The sequence below is a fragment of the Coffea arabica genome, chromosome 11e, assembly GCF_036785885.1.
Source record: "Coffea arabica cultivar ET-39 chromosome 11e, Coffea Arabica ET-39 HiFi, whole genome shotgun sequence".
Taxonomy (NCBI): Eukaryota; Viridiplantae; Streptophyta; class Magnoliopsida; order Gentianales; family Rubiaceae; genus Coffea; species Coffea arabica.
In genome coordinates this window covers 39,686,162-39,707,437 of record NC_092331.1, presented here as the reverse complement: position 1 = coordinate 39,707,437, position 21,276 = coordinate 39,686,162, and the positions used below count along the sequence as shown (strand labels likewise).

At 39.3% G+C, this 21,276-nt stretch overlaps 17 non-coding genes across 17 annotated transcripts; all 17 read right to left on the bottom strand.

Annotated features, from left to right (window-relative positions):
• Positions 1–661: 661 nt before the first annotated feature.
• Positions 662–780, bottom strand: LOC140030279 (5S ribosomal RNA). The gene has a single exon (XR_011834193.1). It is a non-coding gene; the product is annotated as a 5S ribosomal RNA (ribosomal RNA).
• A 1,126-nt stretch (positions 781–1,906) lies between these two features.
• Positions 1,907–2,025, bottom strand: LOC140030278 (5S ribosomal RNA). The gene has a single exon (XR_011834192.1). It is a non-coding gene; the product is annotated as a 5S ribosomal RNA (ribosomal RNA).
• Positions 2,026–3,151: 1,126 nt separating this feature from the next.
• On the bottom strand, positions 3,152–3,270 carry LOC140030277 (5S ribosomal RNA). Its single transcript, XR_011834191.1, has one exon. It is a non-coding gene; the product is annotated as a 5S ribosomal RNA (ribosomal RNA).
• A 1,135-nt stretch (positions 3,271–4,405) lies between these two features.
• LOC140025569 (5S ribosomal RNA) lies at positions 4,406–4,524 on the bottom strand. Its single transcript, XR_011829513.1, has one exon. It is a non-coding gene; the product is annotated as a 5S ribosomal RNA (ribosomal RNA).
• A 1,135-nt stretch (positions 4,525–5,659) lies between these two features.
• On the bottom strand, positions 5,660–5,778 carry LOC140030276 (5S ribosomal RNA). The gene has a single exon (XR_011834190.1). It is a non-coding gene; the product is annotated as a 5S ribosomal RNA (ribosomal RNA).
• A 1,126-nt stretch (positions 5,779–6,904) lies between these two features.
• On the bottom strand, positions 6,905–7,023 carry LOC140030275 (5S ribosomal RNA). The gene has a single exon (XR_011834189.1). It is a non-coding gene; the product is annotated as a 5S ribosomal RNA (ribosomal RNA).
• Positions 7,024–8,158: 1,135 nt separating this feature from the next.
• On the bottom strand, positions 8,159–8,277 carry LOC140023774 (5S ribosomal RNA). Its single transcript, XR_011827740.1, has one exon. It is a non-coding gene; the product is annotated as a 5S ribosomal RNA (ribosomal RNA).
• A 1,135-nt stretch (positions 8,278–9,412) lies between these two features.
• Positions 9,413–9,531, bottom strand: LOC140023660 (5S ribosomal RNA). The gene has a single exon (XR_011827629.1). It is a non-coding gene; the product is annotated as a 5S ribosomal RNA (ribosomal RNA).
• Positions 9,532–10,666: 1,135 nt separating this feature from the next.
• Positions 10,667–10,785, bottom strand: LOC140023549 (5S ribosomal RNA). The gene has a single exon (XR_011827518.1). It is a non-coding gene; the product is annotated as a 5S ribosomal RNA (ribosomal RNA).
• A 1,135-nt stretch (positions 10,786–11,920) lies between these two features.
• Positions 11,921–12,039, bottom strand: LOC140030646 (5S ribosomal RNA). Its single transcript, XR_011834561.1, has one exon. It is a non-coding gene; the product is annotated as a 5S ribosomal RNA (ribosomal RNA).
• A 1,135-nt stretch (positions 12,040–13,174) lies between these two features.
• On the bottom strand, positions 13,175–13,293 carry LOC140031550 (5S ribosomal RNA). The gene has a single exon (XR_011835471.1). It is a non-coding gene; the product is annotated as a 5S ribosomal RNA (ribosomal RNA).
• Positions 13,294–14,428: 1,135 nt separating this feature from the next.
• Positions 14,429–14,547, bottom strand: LOC140030274 (5S ribosomal RNA). Its single transcript, XR_011834188.1, has one exon. It is a non-coding gene; the product is annotated as a 5S ribosomal RNA (ribosomal RNA).
• Positions 14,548–15,682: 1,135 nt separating this feature from the next.
• LOC140030273 (5S ribosomal RNA) lies at positions 15,683–15,801 on the bottom strand. The gene has a single exon (XR_011834187.1). It is a non-coding gene; the product is annotated as a 5S ribosomal RNA (ribosomal RNA).
• Positions 15,802–16,925: 1,124 nt separating this feature from the next.
• LOC140031233 (5S ribosomal RNA) lies at positions 16,926–17,044 on the bottom strand. Its single transcript, XR_011835154.1, has one exon. It is a non-coding gene; the product is annotated as a 5S ribosomal RNA (ribosomal RNA).
• A 1,126-nt stretch (positions 17,045–18,170) lies between these two features.
• LOC140031232 (5S ribosomal RNA) lies at positions 18,171–18,289 on the bottom strand. The gene has a single exon (XR_011835153.1). It is a non-coding gene; the product is annotated as a 5S ribosomal RNA (ribosomal RNA).
• Positions 18,290–19,415: 1,126 nt separating this feature from the next.
• LOC140030272 (5S ribosomal RNA) lies at positions 19,416–19,534 on the bottom strand. The gene has a single exon (XR_011834186.1). It is a non-coding gene; the product is annotated as a 5S ribosomal RNA (ribosomal RNA).
• Positions 19,535–20,660: 1,126 nt separating this feature from the next.
• Positions 20,661–20,779, bottom strand: LOC140023435 (5S ribosomal RNA). Its single transcript, XR_011827405.1, has one exon. It is a non-coding gene; the product is annotated as a 5S ribosomal RNA (ribosomal RNA).
• Positions 20,780–21,276: the final 497 nt, after the last annotated feature.

Below are 21,276 nucleotides of genomic sequence, written 5' to 3'. Positions count from 1 at the left end.
TAATAAAAATTTAAATAAATGATTCCAAATCAAATCTAAAATAAATTAAACACCGTAAAAGTGTTTTATCCCAAGCAAAATATAAAATAAATTAAAACAATACAAAAGTGAAAAATAATATAATATATTATTTGTCCAAGTATAATAATTTCAACTTCACACAAATTAAATAAATTCGTTTAGGATTAAGTAATTAATGCCTTTGAAAAAAAGAATAACTTAGTTTAGTTAGACAAAATTATTTTTATGTTTATTAAATTATTTTTAATTCGTAAACGGGTCATATCGGGTCATATCAGGTCACCACGGGTTGACCCGAAATCGACCGGTTTTCTTTTCGGGTTCATCGGGTCCAACCCGATTCTGACCCGAATTCCCGAAACCTCAACCCAAACCCATTAATTTCGTGTTAGGTTCGTGTCGTGTTTTCAGGTCGTGTCGAAAATTGCCACCCCTAGTTGCGGTGATACATTTGCGCCGACAAATTTGAGCGACGATCCGGGCTTTGATCGAGCCGTACCGTTCCTGATTTGTCTCGCGCCTTCAGATCCTCCTTCACGCTTCGACAAGAAGCAAAATATTAAGCAATCGTTCCGACGGAGCTAAATTACTACAGGATAAAGAACGAATAGGAAATTTGGATTTCGAAACAAAAAAGAAAGGGGTGCAACACGAGGACTTCCCAGGGGGTCACCCATCCTAGTACTACTCTCGCCCAAGCACGCTTAACTTCGGAGTTCTGATGGGATCCGGTGCATTAATGCTGGTATGATCGCACCCGCCATGTTCCTTTCGCTTTATTCTTTTAAACTACCCCGTCCTGCGAAGCAGTGTGGCTTTTCTAGACCGAAATTCATTTTAAGCGTCAATTCAAGCATTTTCCTCTTATCCTTTTATTTATTTACTTTATATTTTTTTTTGTTATTGATTTGCACCCTGTTTTTTTCCCTCATCCCGCAACTCTAAATTATCATGAAATCAATCCTTCACGCTTGCAGTTAGGAGTGGCAATTCGGGTCCAAATCAGGTTGGCGGGTCGGGTTCGGGTCAACAGACCCGCCAGAAAATCTGTTGACCCGAACCCCGACCCGCCAACCCGTGACGGGTCAGGTATGCTGACCCGAACCCGAAAATTTCAGGTTTACGGGGCGGCGGGTCGACCCCAAATGACCCGAAACTTAATTTTAATTTATTAATTTATCACTGTAATTTCTAATAAAATCAATTTCTCACAAAACTAATTACATAATCAAGTAATAAAAATTTAAATAAATGATTCCAAATCAAATCTAAAATAAATTAAACACCGTAAAAGTGTTTTATCCCAAGCAAAATATAAAATAAATTAAAACAATACAAAAGTGAAAAATAATATAATATATTATTTGTCCAAGTATAATAATTTCAACTTCACACAAATTAAATAAATTCGTTTAGGATTAAGTAATTAATGCCTTTGAAAAAAAGAATAACTTAGTTTAGTTAGATAAAATTATTTTTATGTTTATTAAATTATTTTTAATTCGTAAACGGGTCATATCGGGTCATATCAGGTCACCACGGGTTGACCCGAAATCGACCGGTTTTCTTTTCGGGTCCAACCCGATTCTGACCCGAATTCCCGAAACCTCAACCCAAACCCATTAATTTCGTGTTAGGTTCGTGTCGTGTTTTCAGGTCGTGTCGAAAATTGCCACCCCTAGTTGCGGTGATACATTTGCGCCGACAAATTTGAGCGACGATCCGGGCTTTGATCGAGCCGTACCGTTCCTGATTTGTCTCGCGCCTTCAGATCCTCCTTCACGCTTCGACAAGAAGCAAAATATTAAGCAATCGTTCCGACGGAGCTAAATTACTACAGGATAAAGAACGAATAGGAAATTTGGATTTCGAAACAAAAAAGAAAGGGGTGCAACACGAGGACTTCCCAGGGGGTCACCCATCCTAGTACTACTCTCGCCCAAGCACGCTTAACTTCGGAGTTCTGATGGGATCCGGTGCATTAATGCTGGTATGATCGCACCCGCCATGTTCCTTTCGCTTTATTCTTTTAAACTACCCCGTCCTGCGAAGCAGTGTGGCTTTTCTAGACCGAAATTCATTTTAAACGTCAATTCAAGCATTTTCCTCTTATCCTTTTATTTATTTACTTTATATTTTTTTTTGTTATTGATTTGCACCCTGTTTTTTTCCCTCATCCCGCAACTCTAAATTATCATGAAATCAATCCTTCACGCATGCAGTTAGGGGTGGCAATTCGGGTCCAAATCAGGTTGGCGGGTCGGGTTCGGGTCAACAGACCCGCCAGAAAATCTGTTGACCCGAACCCCGACCCGCCAACCCGTGACGGGTCAGGTATGCTGACCCGAACCCGAAAATTTCAGGTTTACGGGGCGGCGGGTCGACCCGAAATGACCCGAAACTTAATTTTAATTTATTAATTTATCACTGTAATTTCTAATAAAATCAATTTCTCACAAAACTAATTACATAATCAAGTAATAAAAATTTAAATAAATGATTCCGAATCAAATCTAAAATAAATTAAACACCGTAAAAGTGTTTTATCCCAAGCAAAATATAAAATAAATTAAAACAATACAAAAGTGAAAAATAATATAATATATTATTTGTCCAAGTATAATAATTTCAACTTCACACAAATTAAATAAATTCGTTTAGGATTAAGTAATTAATGCCTTTGAAAAAAAGAATAACTTAGTTTAGTTAGATAAAATTATTTTTATGTTTATTAAATTATTTTTAATTCGTAAACGGGTCATATCGGGTCATATCAGGTCACCACGGGTTGACCCGAAATCGACCGGTTTTCTTTTCGGGTCCAACCCGATTCTGACCCGAATTCCCGAAACCTCAACCCAAACCCATTAATTTCGTGTTAGGTTCGTGTCGTGTTTTCAGGTCGTGTCGAAAATTGCCACCCCTAGTTGCGGTGATACATTTGCGCCGACAAATTTGAGCGACGATCCGGGCTTTGATCGAGCCGTACCGTTCCTGATTTGTCTCGCGCCTTCAGATCCTCCTTCACGCTTCGACAAGAAGCAAAATATTAAGCAATCGTTCCGACGGAGCTAAATTACTACAGGATAAAGAACGAATAGGAAATTTGGATTTCGAAACAAAAAAGAAAGGGGTGCAACACGAGGACTTCCCAGGGGGTCACCCATCCTAGTACTACTCTCGCCCAAGCACGCTTAACTTCGGAGTTCTGATGGGATCCGGTGCATTAATGCTGGTATGATCGCACCCGCCATGTTCCTTTCGCTTTATTCTTTTAAACTACCCCGTCCTGCGAAGCAGTGTGGCTTTTCTAGACCGAAATTCATTTTAAGCGTCAATTCAAGCATTTTCCTCTTATCCTTTTATTTATTTACTTTATATTTTTTTTTGTTATTGATTTGCACCCTGTTTTTTTCCCTCATCCCGCAACTCTAAATTATCATGAAATCAATCCTTCACGCATGCAGTTAGGGGTGGCAATTCGGGTCCAAATCAGGTTGGCGGGTCGGGTTCGGGTCAACAGACCCGCCAGAAAATCTGTTGACCCGAACCCCGACCCGCCAACCCGTGACGGGTCAGGTATGCTGACCCGAACCCGAAAATTTCAGGTTTACGGGGCGGCGGGTCGACCCCAAATGACCCGAAACTTAATTTTAATTTATTAATTTATCACTGTAATTTCTAATAAAATCAATTTCTCACAAAACTAATTACATAATCAAGTAATAAAAATTTAAATAAATGATTCCAAATCAAATCTAAAATAAATTAAACACCGTAAAAGTGTTTTATCCCAAGCAAAATATAAAATAAATTAAAACAATACAAAAGTGAAAAATAATATAATATATTATTTGTCCAAGTATAATAATTTCAACTTCACACAAATTAAATAAATTCGTTTAGGATTAAGTAATTAATGCCTTTGAAAAAAAGAATAACTTAGTTTAGTTAGATAAAATTATTTTTATGTTTATTAAATTATTTTTAATTCGTAAACGGGTCATATCGGGTCATATCAGGTCACCACGGGTTGACCCGAAATCGACCGGTTTTCTTTTCGGGTTCATCGGGTCCAACCCGATTCTGACCCGAATTCCCGAAACCTCAACCCAAACCCATTAATTTCGTGTTAGGTTCGTGTCGTGTTTTCAGGTCGTGTCGAAAATTGCCACCCCTAGTTGCGGTGATACATTTGCGCCGACAAATTTGAGCGACGATCCGGGCTTTGATCGAGTCGTACCGTTCCTGATTTGTCTCGCGCCTTCAGATCCTCCTTCACGCTTCGACAAGAAGCAAAATATTAAGCAATCGTTCCGACGGAGCTAAATTACTACAGGATAAAGAACGAATAGGAAATTTGGATTTCGAAACAAAAAAGAGAGGGGTGCAACACGAGGACTTCCCAGGGGGTCACCCATCCTAGTACTACTCTCGCCCAAGCACGCTTAACTTCGGAGTTCTGATGGGATCCGGTGCATTAGTGCTGGTATGATCGCACCCGCCATGTTCCTTTCGCTTTATTCTTTTAAACTACCCCGTCCTGCGAAGCAGTGTGGCTTTTCTAGACCGAAATTCATTTTAAGCGTCAATTCAAGCATTTTCCTCTTATCCTTTTATTTATTTACTTTATATTTTTTTTTGTTATTGATTTGCACCCTGTTTTTTTCCCTCATCCCGCAACTCTAAATTATCATGAAATCAATCCTTCACGCTTGCAGTTAGGGGTGGCAATTCGGGTCCAAATCAGGTTGGCGGGTCGGGTTCGGGTCAACAGACCCGCCAGAAAATCTGTTGACCCGAACCCCGACCCGCCAACCCGTGACGGGTCAGGTATGCTGACCCGAAACCGAAAATTTCAGGTTTACGGGGCGGCGGGTCGACCCGAAATGACCCGAAACTTAATTTTAATTTATTAATTTATCACTGTAATTTCTAATAAAATCAATTTCTCACAAAACTAATTACATAATCAAGTAATAAAAATTTAAATAAATGATTCCAAATCAAATCTAAAATAAATTAAACACCGTAAAAGTGTTTTATCCCAAGCAAAATATAAAATAAATTAAAACAATACAAAAGTGAAAAATAATATAATATATTATTTGTCCAAGTATAATAATTTCAACTTCACACAAATTAAATAAATTCGTTTAGGATTAAGTAATTAATGCCTTTGAAAAAAAGAATAACTTAGTTTAGTTAGATAAAATTATTTTTATGTTTATTAAATTATTTTTAATTCGTAAACGGGTCATATCGGGTCATATCAGGTCACCACGGGTTGACCCGAAATCGACCGGTTTTCTTTTCGGGTTCATCGGGTCCAACCCGATTCTGACCCGAATTCCCGAAACCTCAACCCAAACCCATTAATTTCGTGTTAGGTTCGTGTCGTGTTTTCAGGTCGTGTCGAAAATTGCCACCCCTAGTTGCGGTGATACATTTGCGCCGACAAATTTGAGCGACGATCCGGGCTTTGATCGAGCCGTACCGTTCCTGATTTGTCTCGCGCCTTCAGATCCTCCTTCACGCTTCGACAAGAAGCAAAATATTAAGCAATCGTTCCGACGGAGCTAAATTACTACAGGATAAAGAACGAATAGGAAATTTGGATTTCGAAACAAAAAAGAAAGGGGTGCAACACGAGGACTTCCCAGGGGGTCACCCATCCTAGTACTACTCTCGCCCAAGCACGCTTAACTTCGGAGTTCTGATGGGATCCGGTGCATTAATGCTGGTATGATCGCACCCGCCATGTTCCTTTCGCTTTATTCTTTTAAACTACCCCGTCCTGCGAAGCAGTGTGGCTTTTCTAGACCGAAATTCATTTTAAGCGTCAATTCAAGCATTTTCCTCTTATCCTTTTATTTATTTACTTTATATTTTTTTTTGTTATTGATTTGCACCCTGTTTTTTTCCCTCATCCCGCAACTCTAAATTATCATGAAATCAATCCTTCACGCATGCAGTTAGGGGTGGCAATTCGGGTCCAAATCAGGTTGGCGGGTCGGGTTCGGGTCAACAGACCCGCCAGAAAATCTGTTGACCCGAACCCCGACCCGCCAACCCGTGACGGGTCAGGTATGCTGACCCGAACCCGAAAATTTCAGGTTTACGGGGCGGCGGGTCGACCCGAAATGACCCGAAACTTAATTTTAATTTATTAATTTATCACTGTAATTTCTAATAAAATCAATTTCTCACAAAACTAATTACATAATCAAGTAATAAAAATTTAAATAAATGATTCCGAATCAAATCTAAAATAAATTAAACACCGTAAAAGTGTTTTATCCCAAGCAAAATATAAAATAAATTAAAACAATACAAAAGTGAAAAATAATATAATATATTATTTGTCCAAGTATAATAATTTCAACTTCACACAAATTAAATAAATTCGTTTAGGATTAAGTAATTAATGCCTTTGAAAAAAAGAATAACTTAGTTTAGTTAGATAAAATTATTTTTATGTTTATTAAATTATTTTTAATTCGTAAACGGGTCATATCGGGTCATATCAGGTCACCACGGGTTGACCCGAAATCGACCGGTTTTCTTTTCGGGTCCAACCCGATTCTGACCCGAATTCCCGAAACCTCAACCCAAACCCATTAATTTCGTGTTAGGTTCGTGTCGTGTTTTCAGGTCGTGTCGAAAATTGCCACCCCTAGTTGCGGTGATACATTTGCGCCGACAAATTTGAGCGACGATCCGGGCTTTGATCGAGCCGTACCGTTCCTGATTTGTCTCGCGCCTTCAGATCCTCCTTCACGCTTCGACAAGAAGCAAAATATTAAGCAATCGTTCCGACGGAGCTAAATTACTACAGGATAAAGAACGAATAGGAAATTTGGATTTCGAAACAAAAAAGAAAGGGGTGCAACACGAGGACTTCCCAGGGGGTCACCCATCCTAGTACTACTCTCGCCCAAGCACGCTTAACTTCGGAGTTCTGATGGGATCCGGTGCATTAATGCTGGTATGATCGCACCCGCCATGTTCCTTTCGCTTTATTCTTTTAAACTACCCCGTCCTGCGAAGCAGTGTGGCTTTTCTAGACCGAAATTCATTTTAAGCGTCAATTCAAGCATTTTCCTCTTATCCTTTTATTTATTTACTTTATATTTTTTTTTGTTATTGATTTGCACCCTGTTTTTTTCCCTCATCCCGCAACTCTAAATTATCATGAAATCAATCCTTCACGCATGCAGTTAGGGGTGGCAATTCGGGTCCAAATCAGGTTGGCGGGTCGGGTTCGGGTCAACAGACCCGCCAGAAAATCTGTTGACCCGAACCCCGACCCGCCAACCCGTGACGGGTCAGGTATGCTGACCCGAACCCGAAAATTTCAGGTTTACGGGGCGGCGGGTCGACCCGAAATGACCCGAAACTTAATTTTAATTTATTAATTTATCACTGTAATTTCTAATAAAATCAATTTCTCGCAAAACTAATTACATAATCAAGTAATAAAAATTTAAATAAATGATTCCAAATCAAATCTAAAATAAATTAAACACCGTAAAAGTGTTTTATCCCAAGCAAAATATAAAATAAATTAAAACAATACAAAAGTGAAAAATAATATAATATATTATTTGTCCAAGTATAATAATTTCAACTTCACACAAATTAAATAAATTCGTTTAGGATTAAGTAATTAATGCCTTTGAAAAAAAGAATAACTTAGTTTAGTTAGATAAAATTATTTTTATGTTTATTAAATTATTTTTAATTCGTAAACGGGTCATATCGGGTCATATCAGGTCACCACGGGTTGACCCGAAATCGACCGGTTTTCTTTTCGGGTTCATCGGGTCCAACCCGATTCTGACCCGAATTCCCGAAACCTCAACCCAAACCCATTAATTTCGTGTTAGGTTCGTGTCGTGTTTTCAGGTCGTGTCGAAAATTGCCACCCCTAGTTGCGGTGATACATTTGCGCCGACAAATTTGAGCGACGATCCGGGCTTTGATCGAGCCGTACCGTTCCTGATTTGTCTCGCGCCTTCAGATCCTCCTTCACGCTTCGACAAGAAGCAAAATATTAAGCAATCGTTCCGACGGAGCTAAATTACTACAGGATAAAGAACGAATAGGAAATTTGGATTTCGAAACAAAAAAGAGAGGGGTGCAACACGTGGACTTCCCAGGGGGTCACCCATCCTAGTACTACTCTCGCCCAAGCACGCTTAACTTCGGAGTTCTGATGGGATCCGGTGCATTAGTGCTGGTATGATCGCACCCGCCATGTTCCTTTCGCTTTATTCTTTTAAACTACCCCGTCCTGCGAAGCAGTGTGGCTTTTCTAGTCCGAAATTCATTTTAAGCGTCAATTCAAGCATTTTCCTCTTATCCTTTTATTTATTTAATTTATATTTTTTTTTGTTATTGATTTGCACCCTGTTTTTTTCCCTCATCCCGCAACTCTAAATTATCATGAAATCAATCCTTCACGCTTGCAGTTAGGGGTGGCAATTCGGGTCCAAATCAGGTTGGCGGGTCGGGTTCGGGTCAACAGACCCGCCAGAAAATCTGTTGACCCGAACCCCGACCCGCCAACCCGTGACGGGTCAGGTATGCTGACCCGAACCCGAAAATTTCAGGTTTACGGGGCGGCGGGTCGACCCGAAATGACCCGAAACTTAATTTTAATTTATTAATTTATCACTGTAATTTCTAATAAAATCAATTTCTCGCAAAACTAATTACATAATCAAGTAATAAAAATTTAAATAAATGATTCCAAATCAAATCTAAAATAAATTAAACACCGTAAAAGTGTTTTATCCCAAGCAAAATATAAAATAAATTAAAACAATACAAAAGTGAAAAATAATATAATATATTATTTGTCCAAGTATAATAATTTCAACTTCACACAAATTAAATAAATTCGTTTAGGATTAAGTAATTAATGCCTTTGAAAAAAAGAATAACTTAGTTTAGTTAGATAAAATTATTTTTATGTTTATTAAATTATTTTTAATTCGTAAACGGGTCATATCGGGTCATATCAGGTCACCACGGGTTGACCCGAAATCGACCGGTTTTCTTTTCGGGTTCATCGGGTCCAACCCGATTCTGACCCGAATTCCCGAAACCTCAACCCAAACCCATTAATTTCGTGTTAGGTTCGTGTCGTGTTTTCAGGTCGTGTCGAAAATTGCCACCCCTAGTTGCGGTGATACATTTGCGCCGACAAATTTGAGCGACGATCCGGGCTTTGATCGAGCCGTACCGTTCCTGATTTGTCTCGCGCCTTCAGATCCTCCTTCACGCTTCGACAAGAAGCAAAATATTAAGCAATCGTTCCGACGGAGCTAAATTACTACAGGATAAAGAACGAATAGGAAATTTGGATTTCGAAACAAAAAAGAGAGGGGTGCAACACGTGGACTTCCCAGGGGGTCACCCATCCTAGTACTACTCTCGCCCAAGCACGCTTAACTTCGGAGTTCTGATGGGATCCGGTGCATTAGTGCTGGTATGATCGCACCCGCCATGTTCCTTTCGCTTTATTCTTTTAAACTAACCCGTCCTGCGAAGCAGTGTGGCTTTTCTAGACCGAAATTCATTTTAAGCGTCAATTCAAGCATTTTCCTCTTATCCTTTTATTTATTTAATTTATATTTTTTTTTGTTATTGATTTGCACCCTGTTTTTTTCCCTCATCCCGCAACTCTAAATTATCATGAAATCAATCCTTCACGCTTGCAGTTAGGGGTGGCAATTCGGGTCCAAATCAGGTTGGCGGGTCGGGTTCGGGTCAACAGACCCGCCAGAAAATCTGTTGACCCGAACCCCGACCCGCCAACCCGTGACGGGTCAGGTATGCTGACCCGAACCCGAAAATTTCAGGTTTACGGGGCGGCGGGTCGACCCGAAATGACCCGAAACTTAATTTTAATTTATTAATTTATCACTGTAATTTCTAATAAAATCAATTTCTCGCAAAACTAATTACATAATCAAGTAATAAAAATTTAAATAAATGATTCCAAATCAAATCTAAAATAAATTAAACACCGTAAAAGTGTTTTATCCCAAGCAAAATATAAAATAAATTAAAACAATACAAAAGTGAAAAATAATATAATATATTATTTGTCCAAGTATAATAATTTCAACTTCACACAAATTAAATAAATTCGTTTAGGATTAAGTAATTAATGCCTTTGAAAAAAAGAATAACTTAGTTTAGTTAGATAAAATTATTTTTATGTTTATTAAATTATTTTTAATTCGTAAACGGGTCATATCGGGTCATATCAGGTCACCACGGGTTGACCCGAAATCGACCGGTTTTCTTTTCGGGTTCATCGGGTCCAACCCGATTCTGACCCGAATTCCCGAAACCTCAACCCAAACCCATTAATTTCGTGTTAGGTTCGTGTCGTGTTTTCAGGTCGTGTCGAAAATTGCCACCCCTAGTTGCGGTGATACATTTGCGCCGACAAATTTGAGCGACGATCCGGGCTTTGATCGAGCCGTACCGTTCCTGATTTGTCTCGCGCCTTCAGATCCTCCTTCACGCTTCGACAAGAAGCAAAATATTAAGCAATCGTTCCGACGGAGCTAAATTACTACAGGATAAAGAACGAATAGGAAATTTGGATTTCGAAACAAAAAAGAGAGGGGTGCAACACGTGGACTTCCCAGGGGGTCACCCATCCTAGTACTACTCTCGCCCAAGCACGCTTAACTTCGGAGTTCTGATGGGATCCGGTGCATTAGTGCTGGTATGATCGCACCCGCCATGTTCCTTTCGCTTTATTCTTTTAAACTACCCCGTCCTGCGAAGCAGCGTGGCTTTTCTAGACCGAAATTCATTTTAAGCGTCAATTCAAGCATTTTCCTCTTATCCTTTTATTTATTTAATTTATATTTTTTTTTGTTATTGATTTGCACCCTGTTTTTTTCCCTCATCCCGCAACTCTAAATTATCATGAAATCAATCCTTCACGCTTGCAGTTAGGGGTGGCAATTCGGGTCCAAATCAGGTTAGCGGGTCGGGTTCGGGTCAACAGACCCGCCAGAAAATCTGTTGACCCGAACCCCGACCCGCCAACCCGTGACGGGTCAGGTATGCTGACCCGAACCCGAAAATTTCAGGTTTACGGGGCGGCGGGTCGACCCGAAATGACCCGAAACTTAATTTTAATTTATTAATTTATCACTGTAATTTCTGATAAAATCAATTTCTCACAAAACTAATTACATAATCAAGTAATAAAAATTTAAATAAATGATTCCAAATCAAATCTAAAATAAATTAAACACCGTAAAAGTGTTTTATCCCAAGCAAAATATAAAATAAATTAAAACAATACAAAAGTGAAAAATAATATAATATATTATTTGTCCAAGTATAATAATTTCAACTTCACACAAATTAAATAAATTCGTTTAGGATTAAGTAATTAATGCCTTTGAAAAAAAGAATAACTTAGTTTAGTTAGATAAAATTATTTTTATGTTTATTAAATTATTTTTAATTCGTAAACGGGTCATATCGGGTCATATCAGGTCACCACGGGTTGACCCGAAATCGACCGGTTTTCTTTTCGGGTTCATCGGGTCCAACCCGATTCTGACCCGAATTCCCGAAACCTCAACCCAAACCCATTAATTTCGTGTTAGGTTCGTGTCGTGTTTTCAGGTCGTGTCGAAAATTGCCACCCCTAGTTGCGGTGATACATTTGCGCCGACAAATTTGAGCGACGATCCGGGCTTTGATCGAGCCGTACCGTTCCTGATTTGTCTCGCGCCTTCAGATCCTCCTTCACGCTTCGACAAGAAGCAAAATATTAAGCAATCGTTCCGACGGAGCTAAATTACTACAGGATAAAGAACGAATAGGAAATTTGGATTTCGAAACAAAAAAGAGAGGGGTGCAACACGTGGACTTCCCAGGGGGTCACCCATCCTAGTACTACTCTCGTCCAAGCACGCTTAACTTCGGAGTTCTGATGGGATCCGGTGCATTAGTGCTGGTATGATCGCACCCGCCATGTTCCTTTCGCTTTATTCTTTTAAACTACCCCGTCCTGCGAAGCAGTGTGGCTTTTCTAGACCGAAATTCATTTTAACCGTCAATTCAAGCATTTTCCTCTTATCCTTTTATTTATTTACTTTATATTTTTTTTTGTTATTGATTTGCACCCTGTTTTTTTCCCTCATCCCGCAACTCTAAATTATCATGAAATCAATCCTTCACGCTTGCAGTTAGGGGTGGCAATTCGGGTCCAAATCAGGTTGGCGGGTCGGGTTCGGGTCAACAGACCCGCCAGAAAATCTGTTGACCCGAACCCCGACCCGCCAACCCGTGACGGGTCAGGTATGCTGACCCGAACCCGAAAATTTCAGGTTTACGGGGCGGCGGGTCGACCCGAAATGACCCGAAACTTAATTTTAATTTATTAATTTATCACTGTAATTTCTGATAAAATCAATTTCTCACAAAACTAATTACATAATCAAGTAATAAAAATTTAAATAAATGATTCCAAATCAAATCTAAAATAAATTAAACACCGTAAAAGTGTTTTATCCCAAGCAAAATATAAAATAAATTAAAACAATACAAAAGTGAAAAATAATATAATATATTATTTGTCCAAGTATAATAATTTCAACTTCACACAAATTAAATAAATTCGTTTAGGATTAAGTAATTAATGCCTTTGAAAAAAAGAATAACTTAGTTTAGTTAGATAAAATTATTTTTATGTTTATTAAATTATTTTTAATTCGTAAACGGGTCATATCGGGTCATATCAGGTCACCACGGGTTGACCCGAAATCGACCGGTTTTCTTTTCGGGTTCATCGGGTCCAACCCGATTCTGACCCGAATTCCCGAAACCTCAACCCAAACCCATTAATTTCGTGTTAGGTTCGTGTCGTGTTTTCAGGTCGTGTCGAAAATTGCCACCCCTAGTTGCGGTGATACATTTGCGCCGACAAATTTGAGCGACGATCCGGGCTTTGATCGAGCCGTACCGTTCCTGATTTGTCTCGCGCCTTCAGATCCTCCTTCACGCTTCGACAAGAAGCAAAATATTAAGCAATCGTTCCGACGGAGCTAAATTACTACAGGATAAAGAACGAATAGGAAATTTGGATTTCGAAACAAAAAAGAGAGGGGTGCAACACGAGGACTTCCCAAGGGGTTACCCATCCTAGTACTACTCTCGCCCAAGCACGCTTAATTTCGGAGTTCTGATGGGATCCGGTGCATTAGTGCTGGTATGATCGCACCCGCCATGTTCCTTTCGCTTTATTCTTTTAAACTACCCCGTCCTGCGAAGCAGTGTGGCTTTTCTAGACCGAAATTCATTTTAAGCGTCAATTCAAGCATTTTCCTCTTATCCTTTTATTTATTTACTTTATATTTTTTTTTGTTATTGATTTGCACCCTGTTTTTTTCCCTCATCCCGCAACTCTAAATTATCATGAAATCAATCCTTCACGCTTGCAGTTAGGGGTGGCAATTCGGGTCCAAATCAGGTTGGCGGGTCGGGTTCGGGTCAACAGACCCGCCAGAAAATCTGTTGACCCGAACCCCGACCCGCCAACCCGTGACGGGTCAGGTATGCTGACCCGAACCCGAAAATTTCAGGTTTACGGGGCGGCGGGTCGACCCGAAATGACCCGAAACTTAATTTTAATTTATTAATTTATCACTGTAATTTCTGATAAAATCAATTTCTCACAAAACTAATTACATAATCAAGTAATAAAAATTTAAATAAATGATTCCAAATCAAATCTAAAATAAATTAAACACCGTAAAAGTGTTTTATCCCAAGCAAAATATAAAATAAATTAAAACAATACAAAAGTGAAAAATAATATAATATATTATTTGTCCAAGTATAATAATTTCAACTTCACACAAATTAAATAAATTCGTTTAGGATTAAGTAATTAATGCCTTTGAAAAAAAGAATAACTTAGTTTAGTTAGATAAAATTATTTTTATGTTTATTAAATTATTTTTAATTCGTAAACGGGTCATATCGGGTCATATCAGGTCACCACGGGTTGACCCGAAATCGACCGGTTTTCTTTTCGGGTTCATCGGGTCCAACCCGATTCTGACCCGAATTCCCGAAACCTCAACCCAAACCCATTAATTTCGTGTTAGGTTCGTATCGTGTTTTCAGGTCGTGTCGAAAATTGCCACCCCTAGTTGCGGTGATACATTTGCGCCGACAAATTTGAGCGACGATCCGGGCTTTGATCGAGCCGTACCGTTCCTGATTTGTCTCGCGCCTTCAGATCCTCCTTCACGCTTCGACAAGAAGCAAAATATTAAGCAATCGTTCCGACGGAGCTAAATTACTACAGGATAAAGAACGAATAGGAAATTTGGATTTCGAAACAAAAAAGAAAGGGGTGCAACACGAGGACTTCCCAGGGGGTCACCCATCCTAGTACTACTCTCGCCCAAGCACGCTTAACTTCGGAGTTCTGATGGGATCCGGTGCATTAATGCTGGTATGATCGCACCCGCCATGTTCCTTTCGCTTTATTCTTTTAAACTACCCCGTCCTGCGAAGCAGTGTGGCTTTTCTAGACCGAAATTCATTTTAAGCGTCAATTCAAGCATTTTCCTCTTATCCTTTTATTTATTTACTTTATATTTTTTTTTGTTATTGATTTGCACCCTGTTTTTTTCCCTCATCCCGCAACTCTAAATTATCATGAAATCAATCCTTCACGCTTGCAGTTAGGGGTGGCAATTCGGGTCCAAATCAGGTTGGCGGGTCGGGTTCGGGTCAACAGACCCGCCAGAAAATCTGTTGACCCGAACCCCGACCCGCCAACCCGTGACGGGTCAGGTATGCTGACCCGAACCCGAAAATTTCAGGTTTACGGGGCGGCGGGTCGACCCCAAATGACCCGAAACTTAATTTTAATTTATTAATTTATCACTGTAATTTCTAATAAAATCAATTTCTCACAAAACTAATTACATAATCAAGTAATAAAAATTTAAATAAATGATTCCAAATCAAATCTAAAATAAATTAAACACCGTAAAAGTGTTTTATCCCAAGCAAAATATAAAATAAATTAAAACAATACAAAAGTGAAAAATAATATAATATATTATTTGTCCAAGTATAATAATTTCAACTTCACACAAATTAAATAAATTCGTTTAGGATTAAGTAATTAATGCCTTTGAAAAAAAGAATAACTTAGTTTAGTTAGATAAAATTATTTTTATGTTTATTAAATTATTTTTAATTCGTAAACGGGTCATATCGGGTCATATCAGGTCACCACGGGTTGACCCGAAATCGACCGGTTTTCTTTTCGGGTTCATCGGGTCCAACCCGATTCTGACCCGAATTCCCGAAACCTCAACCCAAACCCATTAATTTCGTGTTAGGTTCGTATCGTGTTTTCAGGTCGTGTCGAAAATTGCCACCCCTAGTTGCGGTGATACATTTGCGCCGACAAATTTGAGCGACGATCCGGGCTTTGATCGAGCCGTACCGTTCCTGATTTGTCTCGCGCCTTCAGATCCTCCTTCACGCTTCGACAAGAAGCAAAATATTAAGCAATCGTTCCGACGGAGCTAAATTACTACAGGATAAAGAACGAATAGGAAATTTGGATTTCGAAACAAAAAAGAAAGGGGTGCAACACGAGGACTTCCCAGGGGGTCACCCATCCTAGTACTACTCTCGCCCAAGCACGCTTAACTTCGGAGTTCTGATGGGATCCGGTGCATTAATGCTGGTATGATCGCACCCGCCATGTTCCTTTCGCTTTATTCTTTTAAACTACCCCGTCCTGCGAAGCAGTGTGGCTTTTCTAGACCGAAATTCATTTTAAGCGTCAATTCAAGCATTTTCCTCTTATCCTTTTATTTATTTACTTTATATTTTTTTTTGTTATTGATTTGCACCCTGTTTTTTTCCCTCATCCCGCAACTCTAAATTATCATGAAATCAATCCTTCACGCTTGCAGTTAGGGGTGGCAATTCGGGTCCAAATCAGGTTGGCGGGTCGGGTTCGGGTCAACAGACCCGCCAGAAAATCTGTTGACCCGAACCCCGACCCGCCAACCCGTGACGGGTCAGGTATGCTGACCCGAACCCGAAAATTTCAGGTTTACGGGGCGGCGGGTCGACTCGAAATGACCCGAAACTTAATTTTAATTTATTAATTTATCACTGTAATTTCTAATAAAATCAATTTCTCACAAAACTAATTACATAATCAAGTAATAAAAATTTAAATAAATGATTCCAAATCAAATCTAAAATAAATTAAACACCGTAAAAGTGTTTTATCCCAAGCAAAATATAAAATAAATTAAAACAATACAAAAGTGAAAAATAATATAATATATTATTTGTCCAAGTATAATAATTTCAACTTCACACAAATTAAATAAATTCGTTTAGGATTAAGTAATTAATGCCTTTGAAAAAAAGAATAACTTAGTTTAGTTAGATAAAATTATTTTTATGTTTATTAAATTATTTTTAATTCGTAAACGGGTCATATCGGGTCATATCAGGTCACCACGGGTTGACCCGAAATCGACCGGTTTTCTTTTCGGGTTCATCGGGTCCAACCCGAATTCCCGAAACCTCAACCCAAACCCATTAATTTCGTGTTAGGTTCGTGTCGTGTTTTCAGGTCGTGTCGAAAATTGCCACCCCTAGTTGCGGTGATACATTTGCGCCGACAAATTTGAGCGACGATCCGGGCTTTGATCGAGCCGTACCGTTCCTGATTTGTCTCGCGCCTTCAGATCCTCCTTCACGCTTCGACAAGAAGCAAAATATTAAGCAATCGTTCCGACGGAGCTAAATTACTACAGGATAAAGAACGAATAGGAAATTTGGATTTCGAAACAAAAAAGAGAGGGGTGCAACACGAGGACTTCCCAGGGGGTCACCCATCCTAGTACTACTCTCGCCCAAGCACGCTTAACATCGGAGTTCTGATGGGATCCGGTGCATTAATGCTGGTATGATCGCACCCGCCATGTTCCTTTCGCTTTATTCTTTTAAACTACCCCGTCCTGCGAAGCAGTGTGGCTTTTCTAGACCGAAATTCATTTTAAGCGTCAATTCAAGCATTTTCCTCTTATCCTTTTATTTATTTACTTTATATTTTTTTTTGTTATTGATTTGCACCCTGTTTTTTTCCCTCATCCCGCAACTCTAAATTATCATGAAATCAATCCTTCACGCTTGCAGTTAGGGGTGGCAATTCGGGTCCAAATCAGGTTGGCGGGTCGGGTTCGGGTCAACAGACCCGCCAGAAAATCTGTTGACCCGAACCCCGACCCGCCAACCCGTGACGGGTCAGGTATGCTGACCCGAACCCGAAAATTTCAGGTTTACGGGGCGGCGGGTCGACCCGAAATGACCCGAAACTTAATTTTAATTTATTAATTTATCACTGTAATTTCTAATAAAATCAATTTCTCACAAAACTAATTACATAATCAAGTAATAAAAATTTAAATAAATGATTCCAAATCAAATCTAAAATAAATTAAACACCGTAAAAGTGTTTTATCCCAAGCAAAATATAAAATAAATTAAAACAATACAAAAGTGAAAAATAATATAATATATTATTTGTCCAAGTATAATAATTTCAACTTCACACAAATTAAATAAATTCGTTTAGGATTAAGTAATTAATGCCTTTGAAAAAAAGAATAACTTAGTTTAGTTAGATAAAATTATTTTTATGTTTATTAAATTATTTTTAATTCGTAAACGGGTCATATCGGGTCATATCAGGTCACCACGGGTTGACCCGAAATCGACCGGTTTTCTTTTCGGGTCCAACCCGATTCTGACCCGAATTCCCGAAACCTCAACCCAAACCCATTAATTTCGTGTTAGGTTCGTGTCGTGTTTTCAGGTCGTGTCGAAAATTGCCACCCCTAGTTGCGGTGATACATTTGCGCCGACAAATTTGAGCGACGATCCGGGCTTTGATCGAGCCGTACCGTTCCTGATTTGTCTCGCGCCTTCAGATCCTCCTTCACGCTTCGACAAGAAGCAAAATATTAAGCAATCGTTCCGACGGAGCTAAATTACTACAGGATAAAGAACGAATAGGAAATTTGGATTTCGAAACAAAAAAGAGAGGGGTGCAACACGAGGACTTCCCAGGGGGTCACCCATCCTAGTACTACTCTCGCCCAAGCACGCTTAACATCGGAGTTCTGATGGGATCCGGTGCATTAATGCTGGTATGATCGCACCCGCCATGTTCCTTTCGCTTTATTCTTTTAAACTACCCCGTCCTGCGAAGCAATGTGGCTTTTCTAGACCGAAATTCATTTTAAGCGTCAATTCAAGCATTTTCCTCTTATCCTTTTATTTATTTACTTTATATTTTTTTTTGTTATTGATTTGCCCCCTGTTTTTTTCCCTCATCCCGCAACTCTAAATTATCATGAAATCAATCCTTCACGCTTGCAGTTAGGGGTGGCAATTCGGGTCCAAATCAGGTTGGCGGGTCGGGTTCGGGTCAACAGACCCGCCAGAAAATCTGTTGACCCGAACCCCGACCCGCCAACCCGTGACGGGTCAGGTATGCTGACCCGAACCCGAAAATTTCAGGTTTACGGGGCGGCGGGTCGACCCGAAATGACCCGAAACTTAATTTTAATTTATTAATTTATCACTGTAATTTCTAATAAAATCAATTTCTCACAAAACTAATTACATAATCAAGTAATAAAAATTTAAATAAATGATTCCAAATCAAATCTAAAATAAATTAAACACCGTAAAAGTGTTTTATCCCAAGCAAAATATAAAATAAATTAAAACAATACAAAAGTGAAAAATAATATAATATATTATTTGTCCAAGTATAATAATTTCAACTTCACACAAATTAAATAAATTCGTTTAGGATTAAGTAATTAATGCCTTTGAAAAAAAGAATAACTTAGTTTAGTTAGATAAAATTATTTTTATGTTTATTAAATTATTTTTAATTCGTAAACGGGTCATATCGGGTCATATCAGGTCACCACGGGTTGACCCGAAATCGACCGGTTTTCTTTTCGGGTCCAACCCGATTCTGACCCGAATTCCCGAAACCTCAACCCAAACCCATTAATTTCGTGTTAGGTTCGTGTCGTGTTTTCAGGTCGTGTCGAAAATTGCCACCCCTAGTTGCGGTGATACATTTGCGCCGACAAATTTGAGCGACGATCCGGGCTTTGATCGAGCCGTACCGTTCCTGATTTGTCTCGCGCCTTCAGATCCTCCTTCACGCTTCGACAAGAAGCAAAATATTAAGCAATCGTTCCGACGGAGCTAAATTACTACAGGATAAAGAACGAATAGGAAATTTGGATTTCGAAACAAAAAAGAAAGGGGTGCAACACGAGGACTTCCCAGGGGGTCACCCATCCTAGTACTACTCTCGCCCAAGCACGCTTAACTTCGGAGTTCTGATGGGATCCGGTGCATTAATGCTGGTATGATCGCACCCGCCATGTTCCTTTCGCTTTATTCTTTTAAACTACCCCGTCCTGCGAAGCAGTGTGGCTTTTCTAGACCGAAATTCATTTTAAGCGTCAATTCAAGCATTTTCCTCTTATCCTTTTATTTATTTACTTTATATTTTTTTTTGTTATTGATTTGCACCCTGTTTTTTTCCCTCATCCCGCAACTCTAAATTATCATGAAATCAATCCTTCACGCATGCAGTTAGGGGTGGCAATTCGGGTCCAAATCAGGTTGGCGGGTCGGGTTCGGGTCAACAGACCCGCCAGAAAATCTGTTGACCCGAACCCCGACCCGCCAACCCGTGACGGGTCAGGTATGCTGACCCGAACCCGAAAATTTCAGGTTTACGGGGCGGCGGGTCGACCCGAAATGACCCGAAACTTAATTTTAATTTATTAATTTATCACTGTAATTTCTAATAAAATCAATTTCTCACAAAACTAATTACATAATCAAGTAATAAAAATTTAAATAAATGATTCCAAATCAAATCTAAAATAAATTAAACACCGTAAAAGTGTTTTATCCCAAGCAAAATATAAAATAAATTAAAACAATACAAAAGTGAAAAATAATATAATATATTATTTGTCCAAGTATAATAATTTCAACTTCACACAAATTAAATAAATTCGTTTAGGATTAAGTAATTAATGCCTTTGAAAAAAAGAATAACTTAGTTTAGTTAGATAAAATTATTTTTATGTTTATTAAATTATTTTTAATTCGTAAACGGGTCATATCGGGTCATATCAGGTCACCACGGGTTGACCCGAAATCGACCGGTTTTCTTTTCGGGTCCAACCCGATTCTGACCCGAATTCCCGAAACCTCAACCCAAACCCATTAATTTCGTGTTAGGTTCGTGTCGTGTTTTCAGGTCGTGTCGAAAATTGCCACCCCTAGTTGCGGTGATACATTTGCGCCGACAAATTTGAGCGACGATCCGGGCTTTGATCGAGCCGTACCGTTCCTGATTTGTCTCGCGCCTTCAGATCCTCCTTCACGCTTCGACAAGAAGCAAAATATTAAGCAATCGTTCCGACGGAGCTAAATTACTACAGGATAAAGAACGAATAGGAAATTTGGATTTCGAAACAAAAAAGAGAGGGGTGCAACACGTGGACTTCCCAGGGGGTCACCCATCCTAGTACTACTCTCGCCCAAGCACGCTTAACTTCGGAGTTCTGATGGGATCCGGTGCATTAGTGCTGGTATGATCGCACCCGCCATGTTCCTTTCGCTTTATTCTTTTAAACTACCCCGTCCTGCGAAGCAGTGTGGCTTTTCTAGACCGAAATTCATTTTAAGCGTCAATTCAAGCATTTTCCTCTTATCCTTTTATTTATTTAATTTATATTTTTTTTTGTTATTGATTTGCACCCTGTTTTTTTCCCTCATCCCGCAACTCTAAATTATCATGAAATCAATCCTTCACGCTTGCAGTTAGGGGTGGCAATTCGGGTCCAATTCAGGTTGGCGGGTCGGGTTCGGGTCAACAGACCCGCCAGAAAATCTGTTGACCCGAACCCCGACCCGCCAACCCGTGACGGGTCAGGTATGCTGACCCGAACCCGAAAATTTCAGGTTTACGGGGCGGCGGGTCGACCCGAAATGACCCGAAACTTAATTTTAATTTATTAATTTATCACTGTAATTTCTGATAAAATCAATTTCTCACAAAACTAATTACATAATCAAGTAATAAAAATTTAAATAAATGAT